The sequence below is a fragment of the Bidens hawaiensis genome, unplaced genomic scaffold (genome assembly GCF_021521415.1).
Source record: "Bidens hawaiensis isolate Kalapana, Puna unplaced genomic scaffold, B.hawaiensis_p1.1 tig00027307_1, whole genome shotgun sequence".
Classification (NCBI taxonomy): domain Eukaryota; kingdom Viridiplantae; phylum Streptophyta; class Magnoliopsida; order Asterales; family Asteraceae; genus Bidens; species Bidens hawaiensis.
Genome location: NW_027494411.1, coordinates 235,442 through 246,759, shown reverse-complemented (window position 1 = coordinate 246,759; position 11,318 = coordinate 235,442).

Sequence of the window (11,318 nt, the reverse complement as noted above, 5' to 3'; positions counted from 1 at the left end):
TAAATATCACAGTAGCATAAAAGAACAGCAATTTGATTTAGGGTTTCTGGAGAAGAAAGAAGAAGAGGCAGAGAAGAGAACAGAAGAGGCGATATGTTTTTGATATGTTTTAGGGTTTCTGAAAATTGAAAGGATTAATGAATCGGATAATGGATTGATGAACCGGATTTTTTTGTGACCCTTGCTTAAAAAGGTGACATATCAGCAAATTGAATGTATGAGTGACACATCAACATGTTTAAGGAGTAGGGGACAAGTGGCATAGGAGATTGTCTTTTATTATATAAGGGGATATGTTAAAAATTAAATTTAATATTTTGGAGAGTTCGTATATCCGAACTATCCGAAAAATCTCAAAAATACTATTCGAATTCGAATCCGAATTTTCGGATATCCGAAATTTCGGATAGTTCAGCTACGGATTATCAGATAATTCGGATACGGATTCGGATTCAGATAATTTTGAACACCTCTAATTCAAACAAAAAAAATGAACAAGTATTGTTGGAAGTGTTTTATATGGAAAGTAATAATATAAATAATTTATATCATAAATTTATAAATAAATAATAAAACTAAGCAGCTGTTCGATCAAATTGAGACGGGTATATGTGGGACACGAGGAGGCCAGATAAACCGATTAATAGAACCGATTCGAAAATCAAACCAAGCCCGAACTGGTTTGAAACTATTATGTAGAAACCGATTTAAATCGTAGGTTTGGAATCGGTTTCTAAACCGCTTAACCAAAACGAAACTGGCCAAAACTCGAACCAAAACCGATCATAATCATTATGGTCAAGAAATCGATTTGAACTTGACCCGAAACCGATCATAAACTGGTTTTTACTTTTGTTGACCGAACCATGCACCTCTATATGGGACTAATTGAAGGTTTATTCATTGATAATATGATATTTTTTGTTGTAGGGAGATGGCGGACTGGCGGTGGTGGGTTGACTCATATATACACCAAAGGTGGCTCATAAGTACATTGTCTGTTAAATTTGGCACAACAGAGTTAACTAATAATCAAGAACTGATCTTGAAGGTGTCTGCAGATTAAGAAGCCAAATTTGATTTTCTAGGCTCTGTTCCTTTTTCTTTGGTGTACGAATCAACAAAGAATTAATATTCTTTTTCTTTTGTAGCAACCACACAACTTTATGTATATTGTAAACAAAACCAAAATAATAGTATAATAATAATGAATGAAACTAAACTGCAACTTTGGACACAAGGAGTTTTTCCTCGACAAACAAAGGACACTTTTTTTATTAAGAAAAGACGAGCTAAAAAACTTAATAAACCTATGTGAACCAAGGGTTTATATAACACCCTTAATTCGAGTCCTACTCGTACTCAAATACACAATTTGAACCCAACTCAAATAGGTTTTAGGATAAGACTAGCTTAATAAAATAAGACTAACTTATTAAAAATAATAAACGAATTATTATTTAAATCTCCTCCAAGCCACCCCATGAGATTTACCGAACCGCCCTTAAATATCATCTCGTTTAACACTCCCTCTCGATATTTGCTTCCTTCATTCCCAAACGAGTACAAAACTTCACAAGCTTCTCTTTTGGCAAACTCTTTGTGAACATATTAGCAGCTTGCTCCAATGTGTTAACGTATTTAAAATCAATTTCTCCATTTAACACTTTCTCACGAGTAAAGTGATAATGGACTTCTATATGTTTTGTACGCGCATGAAACGTGGGATTCTTAGCCAACAATATTGAAGACACATTATCTCCATACAAGGTTACCTTCTCGTTCTTACCTTGATTTAACTCGTTTAGAAAACGAACCAGCCACACGCACTCTTGCGCAGCCATAGTCGCGGCCCGATACTCCGCCTCAGTAGTCGAAAGTGACACGGTAGGCTGCCTTTTGCTGCACCATGTCACAGCACTTGAACCAATCAAGAAAACATACCCGGTTGTACACCGTCTCGTGTCTGGATCTTTAGCATAATCGGCATCGCAAAACCCGATTAATTCCATACTCGACTCCCTCTTAAACTTAACACCATAACTCGGAGTCGACTTCACATACCGCAACACTAACCGAGCAGCTTCAAGGTGCGGTTTTCTTGGAGCTTGAACGAATCTACTAAGCACACCAACGACATACGCAATGTCGGGTCGAGTCAAGGTCAAATAAACAAGACTTCCAATTATTTGCCTATACATGGTTACTTCTTCTAACTCTTTTCCTTCTTCGACTCGTAGAGACCCGTTTGGTTCCATGGGTACCCGTATCAGTTTGCAACTTTCCATACCGAATTTCACCAATAGATTAACGACATACCGATTTTGGTGAAGTATAAACCCATCATTCTCGTACTCGAGCTCAAGACCCAAAAAGTGCTTTAATTTTCCCAAGTCTTTCATGAAAAAACGAGTGCACAGATTCGTTTTTACCTGCTCCACCACGTAGACTAAATCTGTTGGTGCATTTTGTGACCGTCGCTATACAATTCTGATCAGCGGAAACGAAGTACGAAGTTAGAACAACTTCGCCGTATAACAACTTCGCCGTAGGCGAAGTTGTAACAACTTCTGCCATAGGCGAAGTTATAACAACTTCGCCTACTGAAGCCCAGGCCCGAGAATGTTTTATATATATATATATATGTGTCTTGTTTAGGTTTAGCAATCTAGAAATTAGTGTGTGTTTTGAGAGAGTAAGAGACAAGGAGAGTCGTGTGAGACGACCCGAGGTAGAGCTCACCTCGGGTCAGTCGTGTTTTCTGTTTGGTTACGGTATGTAACGTGTTTTGATTATTATATAAGAATCTGCAGATTTGATTATCCCGTTCTTGTATTTGTTCGTGTATTTGTTCGTGTACGTGTTTGTGTTCTTCATCTTTACACCAATAAACGAGTCTAGGAGGATTCCACACTCCTAGACCTCGTGCGGATCTCGTATCGATCGGCGACGCCCCGGGGGGGACTTACATGTGGTATCAGAGCCTTAGGCTCTTATGCTATGGTTCGAGATCGGCGTTTTGGTGTTTCTGGCACGAATCTGATGCGTTCTTGGCTGAACAGCGCCGCAGGCGAAGTTACGGGATTCAGGCGAAGTTGCCGTCACTGTTCGTAGGGTTTCGGCGATGTTATTGGCCAGGCGAAGTTAGCAGCCAAGCGAAGTTTTAGCCAGGCGAAGTTATAGCCAGGCGAAGTTATGAACAGGAGAAGTTGACTTTAGGCGAAGTTAACGAGAAAAAAAAAAAAAAGAGTGTTTTGGAGTTTTCGTCTGTATGGCCAGGTGTACACGATTATTGTGAGACCGGAGATGTTGTTCCGTCAACGAGTGAAACTTGTTATCTCTGGGTCTTACGTGTGAACAAATACGTGTCAACTCTGGATATGGAGTTGAGTTTGTGAATGGGATATTGATTGAAACTGGATATTGACACATATTTGGGTGTTTGTGGGCAAATGAAATAGTTGTTGTTCGAGGTTGACCAACTGAAGAAAGTCAAATTGAACTGAAGGTTTTCGTCATTACTGGATTGCGGTCAGAGCATATTATTTATGTTATTTTCAAGGCGTTCGAGAATTGGATCCTGAAACGTGATGCTTATTTATTAGAGTGAAAATTCTGGAACAAGTTGGATTTAATAGGGAAATAAAGTGTTTATGTTCTTGATCGTTATCCCTGGTGATTGAAGATGCTACGGATTAATTAATGGTCATGTGTTAGATTCTGTCAAGGTGGTTTTGTGATGAAATTGATCACTTGATGTTGAGTAGTTGAAGATTAAACCTTATCGTATGCCGACGAGTTGGTGAAGTTGTGGAGGAAGCCCAACTTCACGTGTTGGTGAAGTCAGATGGACTCACGTAATTGGTTGAGATGATCTATTGGCACGAGGATGCATGCATTTCAAAGACCTCAATCGTTATAGTCGGAGAAGCTTACACTGAAGGGAAGATCTGATATGGAAGACGCTGGGTGATTGGTAGATTTGTGAAGCTACATGACAGATTCAGACACGGCTGGTTGACTGCAAACAGAAGATCATCAGTTAAGAGGGGGACTGTTGGTGCATGTCGTGTAACAGATGATCTTTTGTGTTTGTTAGAATTGAGAGCAACGGTCAAAGGGGAGACTGTTGGTGCATTTTGTGACCGTCGCTATACAATTCTGATCAGCGGAAACGAAGTATGAAGTTAGAACAACTTCGCCATAGGCGAAGTTTTAACAACTTCTGCCATAGGCGAAGTTAGAATAACTTCGCCATAGGCGAAGTTATAACAACTTCGCATACTGAAGCCCAGGCCCGAGAATGTTTTATATATATATACGTGTGTCTTGTTTAGGTTTAGCAATCCAGAAATTAGTGTGTGTTTTGAGCAGTTTGTTTGTTTAGAGAGAGTAAGAGACAAGGAGAGTCGTGTGAGACGACCAGAGGTAGAGCTCACCTCGGGTCAGTCGTGTTTTCTGTTTGGTTACGGTATGTAACGTGTTTTGATTATTATATAAGAATCTGCAGATTTGATTATCCCGTTCTTGTATTTGTTCGTGTATTTGTTCGTGTATTTGTTCGTGTACGTGTTTTTGTTCTTCATCTTTACACCAATAAACGAGTCTAGGAGGATTCCGCACTCCTAGACCTCGTGCGGATCTCGTATCGATCGGCGACGCCCCGGGGGGGACTTACAAAATAGCCGGTTATAATTAAGTCGTCCACATAAACGAGGACAACGGTGGTCTTGTCACCTTCGACTCGGACGAACACACTGGTATCGGCTATTGTAGGAACAAATCCGTTGAGTTCCAAAAACTCACCAATCTTTCCGAACCAGGCCCGCGGTGACTGTTTTAAGCCGTAAATTGCTTTCTTCAACTGACAAACATAATTAGGAAAATTTTGACTTACAAAACCTCCCGGCTGATCCATGTATATTATACGATCCAGATCGCCATACAAAAACACATTACTAACATCCATTTGCCATAAATCCCAATCTTTGCACGCGGCAATAGCTAAAATCACTCGAACCGAAACGAGTTTAGCTACGGGACTAAACGTATATTCATAATCGATCCCGTACTCCTGTGAAAAACCCTGAGCCACTAATCGAGCCTTATATCTTTCTATCGACCCGTCGGCCCGTCTTTTAATTTTAAAAACCCACTTACACGAAATCGGTTTTACATCACCCAGCTTCTGAACAAGATGCCAGGTCTCGTTACTGGCTAAAGCATCTAACTCTTGCTTCATGGCTTCCATCCACTTAGGATCCCGTAGAGCCTGCTCTAAGGGTTCACGTTCAGTTTCTTGACTAACAAGTAACTCGACATTGCATACCTCGGGTTCGGTTTACTAACACGTTCGGACCTCCGGACAGCCGGTACATCACCTTCGGTATTAACTGGTACAGCTGAGGTGCTAGTTTGACTGTTCGTTTGGCTAACTAACTACCCGGTTCGCCATGGATCAGAACTTGGCCCGTTTCGTGTTACCGAAAATTCAGGTTCGGTGTTAGTTGTTTGTTCAGATTGTTCTTCTAGGTCGTTGTCACCAACCTGAACCGTAACATACTCATCATACTCTTTCTGTAGGTCACTTGTGTCGGGCAAGACTTCCTTACTTGGTGACCACCATGATGAATTTTCATCAAATATTACATCCCGAGACATATAAATTCGCCCGGTACTCGGCTCACAACATCGCCACCGTTTCTTTTCATTATCGTAACCAACAAAAATACATCTCGTTGCCTTTTTCTCCAACTTGTGTCTGAGATGCCCCGGGATGAACACGTAACACACGCATCCAAAAACTCGAAAGTATCTAACATTCGGTTGGATTTTGAACATCTTCTCGTATGGTAACTCGTAGCTCATTCCTTGTTGTGGCAATCGGTTACTTATTAACGCAGCGGTACTCATTGCCTCCGTCCAAAATCTCCCCGGTACATTTTTGTTGTGCATCATGCTTCTGATCATGTCGGTTAGGGTGCGATTATTTCTCTCCGAAACCCCGTTTTGCTCGGGAGTGTTAGAACACGTTAGTTGGCATTTAATTCTATTTTCTTTTAGAAACAAAAAAAATTCACGAGATGTATACTCGCCTCCATTATCGGAACGAAGACACTCGATGCTCCTCTTTAGATCCCGTTCGGCTTTTAACTTGAAATCTTTGAAACGTTCAAACGCCTCGGATTTCTCTTTCATGAAATATACCCACAACTATTTCGAATAATCATCAATAAATGATATCATATAACTCATACCTTTAATTGACGGTTATTTCACCGGACCGAACACATCGGTATGAACTAGCTCGAGAGGGGCTTTAGCTCGATAACTAGAGTTCTCAAACGGTTGCTTATGAGCCTTTCTAACTGACAACCGCCACACACCACATCTGTTTTTACTTCGAGTTCGGGTATTCCCGCCACCAGCTTCTTTTTCACGATTAATTGAAGTTTATCATACCCGACGTGGCTTAAACTTTGATGCCACAGATCTGCGTTTAGATTCTTTTTCACCTTATTCACATACGAAGTCCCGGCTGACAATACATAAACCAAGTCTTTCTTTCTCCCTTGAATCACCGGTATGGATTTAGTTTCAAACTTATCGAAAATACTCACCTCGTTTGGCCCGAATAGAACATATCGTCTGGTGTCGGTGATTTGAGGAACTAATAACAGGTTCTTTTTCATACCGGGAACATGAAACACGTTTTTAAGAACAAAACCACTTTCCTCAGAATCTGGTGAGAGATCAACCTCACCGATATGAGCTATGCCGTGTCGCGAATCATCGGCTATAACTACCACCTGATTACCCTCGTATTTAACCGGGTTCTTTAATCTCTCCTTTTCACCCGTTAGGTGATTCGAACAACCCGAATCCACAATCCAATCATTTAATAAATTTAAAGCAGGTTTTATCGTAGCCATTAACGCATGAACTTCTTCAATTCCGGCATAATGGGCCTCGGCATCCCAAGGCTCTTCAGTTCAATTTTGCGTTGTCGCGGCGTTCCCTTCTTCAGTTGCACTCGCTGTACAATACTGTGCGATGTGCCCTCGCATGCCACAATTATAACACTTAAAAGTTTTAAACGACAGACGTTACCCTTTTTATTGCGGTTCCAATTCTTTCGATCAACGTTTCCTTCCTGTTGGTTTTGTTCCTCGGGTTTATTTCGATCCCACGGTTTCTTTTTGTTGTAACCGTGATTGGGTTTGAACTTTCCTTTTCCTTTGCCCGCAAACAACGCCTCGTTTTCTTGCTTTGGTACAGCGGAGACCGACACACCGGCCATCTGTTTGGCTAAGGATTCCTGTCCGGATAATAAATTTTCAAATTCCGAGAGTGACGGTTGATTCGGCCAACCTTGAACAGCAGCGACAAACGACTGAAATTCCGGCCTCAACCCGTGAATAATAATCCGTTTCATCCCCGCGTCTCCGATCCTTGATTGCTGATCTAAATCGGCAATCTCGCGACAAAGCGATTTCATTTTATGGAAGTACTTTGGAATCGTCATATCTTTCCGAGTAACCGAAAGCAACTCGTTTTCAAGAAGTTGTAATCGGGTGTCGCTTTTCTTCGTGAATAGTCGTTCAAGAATATCCCATGCATGCTTCGGTGTTTCGGATTCTTGAAAGTGATCTAACAACTCCTCTTCGACTGTTGTTTTTAACACGAACAACGCTCTCCCGACTTTTACTCGCCACTTTCCGATGGCACCTCCGGTGTCGTTTCTTGGCACATGCGTTTCGGTTCCGTTTGTTACCTCCCAAAGGTCCTGACCTTGAAGGTATGACATAACACATGTCGACCAAACACGGTAATTAGTTTGGTTCAAACGCTTGATACCGGCGACAAACGACGTATCGACCATCGTTTCCTTCTTCGCCAGCTTCTTTTCTCACCACGAGTTTGTTTACGATCTACAGACCCGGATAATCGCCAAAGGCAACCGTCCGTGAGACTAATCTCTTGGCTGGACTTCGATCGACTAAACTCGATTACGTACGAATGTGATTTGGCGACTGGCTTTGATACCACTTGTTAAATTTGGCACAGCAGAGTTAACTAATAATCAAGAACTGATCTTGAAGGTATCTGCAGATTAAGAAGCCAAATTTGATTTTCTAGGCTCTGTTCCTTTTTCTTTGGTGTACGAATCAACAAAGAATTAATATTCTTTTTCTTTTGTAGCAACCACACAACTTTATGTATATGGTTTGACAAACAAAACCAAAATAATAGTATAATAATAATGAATGAAACTAAACTGCAACTTTGGACACAGGGAGTTTTTCCTCGACAAACAAAGGACACTTTTTTTTTATTAAGAAAAGACGAGCTAAAAAACTTAATAAACCTATGTGAACCAAGGGTTTATATAACAACCTTAATTCGAGTCCTACTCGTACTCAAATACACAATTTGAACCCAACTCAAATAGGTTTTAGGATAATACTAACTTAATAAAATAAGACTAACTTATTAAAAATAATAAACGAACTATTATTTAAATCTCCTCCAAGCCACCCCATGAGATTTACCGAACCGCCCTTAAATATCGTCTCGTTTAACATTGTCGACGTTCCTTTATATAAAAAAATTACAAGTCAAATAGTGAAAGGACATTTTCTTTCTTTGTTAGTGTAATTTGTAGCTGACTCTCAAGGTTTCCAAGATGGAGTACAAGCAAATGGGCGCATGTTGCAGACCAAAAATCCACCTACCTGAATACTTCGGCTCCTACGTACAGTAAGTTAATGTTGTATATTTGCGTACCTGGATGATGAATTCGATCAATGATGCAAACATGTATTCTTGATTTAACCTTGGTTTCTTGAAAAATTGGCTGGATTAATCTCTGAATCGTGAATCACTTTATAAGATAAACCTATTTGCGGGTTACACGCATTGATTTATCGGGTCAGACAGAGATTATATAGATGGAAGTTGATTTTGATGATCCTATGAATTTGATGAAGAACAAGAGAAAGTAACCGTCTCTTCTGTTCTATCTATGCGATCAAGTTAGAGAATCCAAGGAATGAAAACATCGACTTATAAAAAAAAAGATTTTCATATCCCCTATCTCACATAAACCCAAATATTTAATTAGAAGCGCACTTATCATTATACATAAGCCCAAATATACCCACATAATAAATTATCTCTACTACATTTAGAATTTGATGCAAAAAATAAGTTTATCTTTTGTAATTTTCCTTATCACGGCTAACCTTTCCCCATCTTTTTATCCTTAATTTTTTTTTTCTAATTTATATAACTTTTTTAAACAAAGTTTCGTGTATATCTTTTTACCCCTATCTTTTTTCCTTCTTTTATTTTTTATATTATAATATTAAACTGATTTATCCAACTCTTATACAACCACCACTTTCTTTTTCAAATATTTTAAACATGAAGAATGTATATTGCAATTACAAGACACCATTAAACGACTTGATTAACCGTTGTGTCCTTTCTCTAGTAACCACTTTATAACCGTCATCCATAACCACCAATAACCGTTAACATTCCAACCTATAAATGCATCTCCATATCCATAAATTCTCCTCACCAACTTCCGATGTTATGATTGTTATATTATAGCCTAAACATACACAATCATTACAATATTGGTTAACGACGGAACTAACCAACCAGAGTCCAGATCCACGACATCAACTTCAGCTCCACCTTCTTCAATCGCCGCCACCATCGCCAATGCATTTAGGGAACGACCGTAAGGGAATGGCTGTGCATGGGACACTGAGAGCGCCAGCGAATCGTGTCGGTTGACGACTATGGGGCCGAACGTTACAGGGCGCGGCCAAACATTACAAGCCATCATCACGGAGAATAATTGAATGCCTCAGCTCAGTCTGGTGGTATGTAATACGTATATTAATTGGGGAATTTGAAGGACACACTTTTTTAAGCGTACGAACCTTAGAATTATTTGATGTAAAACTGTGAAGTTTTTATGACGAAAGAACTCAACTCGGGTTATAATAGATAAAGATGAAGACGGAAAGAAGATGACGCCATCCAATTTCTTCAAAAATTATGTCAATACCTGTTTAATATCCAATAATTAGAGCATTTCCAATTGGTTCCCTATTCCTATCTTCATCTCTAAAATTTAAAGAAAACATCTAAAAACGGACTCCAATTCATTCCCCATCTCCAAATTTTAATAAAATGCTACGGTGGTGGATCTCCAAATTTAGAGCATTGTCAAAGCACTTAATTTCCAACTCCCTCCCTCATTCTCCCGCCTATCTTCTTCTGGCGCTCATTCCTTCCTCTCAATCCCTGAGTTAATCAAATTGGGTATTATTAGCCAAGAGAAAAAAAAGCCTTCATTTTTGTGATCTTCTCAGACATTCTTTCTCCATTCTATGGTAATTCATCTTCAAATCCATATATCTTTTGTAATTCATTCATATTGTTGGTTTGTATGTTCCCAGCTCGATTCTCCTTTGATAAATTTTGATGCAGGCCCTATTATGCAACTTCTAGGGTTTTGTGACGAAATTAGTCAAAATTGATTATGCAAAATTATTGTTTTAATTGCAATGCACAACAAAAATTAAAGATGCAGGTTTGTGAATTGGAATTTTGAATGTTGGGCTAATTTATAATATAACAATTTCGTCTAACTATTTGCATTTACTGTTGTACACTATATTGTAGGTTTTGTGCTTTTTGTCATTTTGTTGTGTTGCATTGCAATTGTTCTAGAAAATGTCAAGGGTTGTTCGTCTTGGGTTTTTGCCTTTTATTAGTCTTAGGATGACTACATGTCTCTGTTTTGTTCTGCTATGAGTTAGCACGCACGCTAGGTGTATGATGAAATGCTTGACACATTTTTGTTGATGTTGATACTAGTAGGGGTCGGTGTCAAAATTTCATAGGGTCGGCTGACCCCTACACCTTTAGTAATACTTGTGGTGGAGCAGATGTCTGGGCAGCTGTAACCAGTAGTCGCGAGGTATTTTGTCCAGCAGGGTTCTTCTGTCCAAATTCAGTTGAAAAATATTCATGTGAACCCGTGTATTAATTATGTTTCATATTGTCAATTTTATAAAATATCATCATAGTTTAAAGCATCATGAGTTTATTATAACATTTTCTTGCTAACTGTTTGCCTGACATACATTCATCTTATTTCAGACATTACTGCAGACTTGGATCAACATATGAAACAGGTAACATATGTACACACCTTATACGTATCATAAATAGTTAGCCTTGGGCAAATTGAAATAAACTAGAATGTGCTTTGACCAAATAACATGTATATTACT